Genomic DNA, 830 nt, shown 5'->3' with positions numbered 1-830 from the left:
AAAGAGAAATTTGTAATTTTGCAAATTTCTGCTCAACTCCATTTGCAATATTCCTCAATAAATTTCTTATATATTTTTTTTTAAAAACTCAGACCTTCTTTTTGCCAATTCTTCATTGACCCTGCCTTTGCCTAGAGTTTCTTACCCATGAGAAAGGCCATATATTAACATCCTGTACTAATTTCCAGTTTAATTATCTGTGTTGATAAACAAATTGTCCTATGATTGCTGTTGTTGTTGTTAGGTGTCATTGAGTGAAGTGCCACACAGGGTAACCCTACGAACAACTGATCTGAACCCTGTCCAGTCCTGTGCTGTCCTCACACTTCCTGACACACTAGGGCCAGTCACTGAGGCAAAAGTCACTGTGTCAATCCCCCTGGTTGAGAGTCTTCCTCTGCTTTGCCAAGCCTCCACCTTTCCAAGCATGCCCTATGATAGGGCAATTTAAAATGACACTACATATTTGTCTTTTACCTCTCTTTCTGTGGGTCAAATAGTAGAGTGGCTTAACTAGGAGTTTCTGGCTTGAGGTCTCTCATGAACTGCAGGCAAAATTTAACTAGAATTACAGACAACTGAAGGTTTGGTAGGGCTAGAAGATCTGTTTACAAGAGAGTCACTTAGGCAGTGCTGTTTGTCAGCAGGAAGTTTTAGTTTATCCTGACACAACACTCTCCACAAGCTATCTGATAGTCCTCATGACACAAAAGTTGGCTTTTTCAGGTGTGGGCTATCTGTTGTTGTTATGTGCCATCGAGTCGTTTCCGACTCATAGCGACCCTATGCACAACAGCTCTAAACCCTGCTCTATCCTGCGCCAACCGCAC

Source organism: Elephantulus edwardii, unplaced genomic scaffold (assembly GCF_000299155.1).
Source record: "Elephantulus edwardii isolate Elephantulus edwardi_28Jun2011 unplaced genomic scaffold, EleEdw1.0 scaffold00044, whole genome shotgun sequence".
Lineage (NCBI taxonomy): Eukaryota > Metazoa > Chordata > Mammalia > Macroscelidea > Macroscelididae > Elephantulus > Elephantulus edwardii.
Note: the sequence above shows the minus strand (reverse complement) of the source record.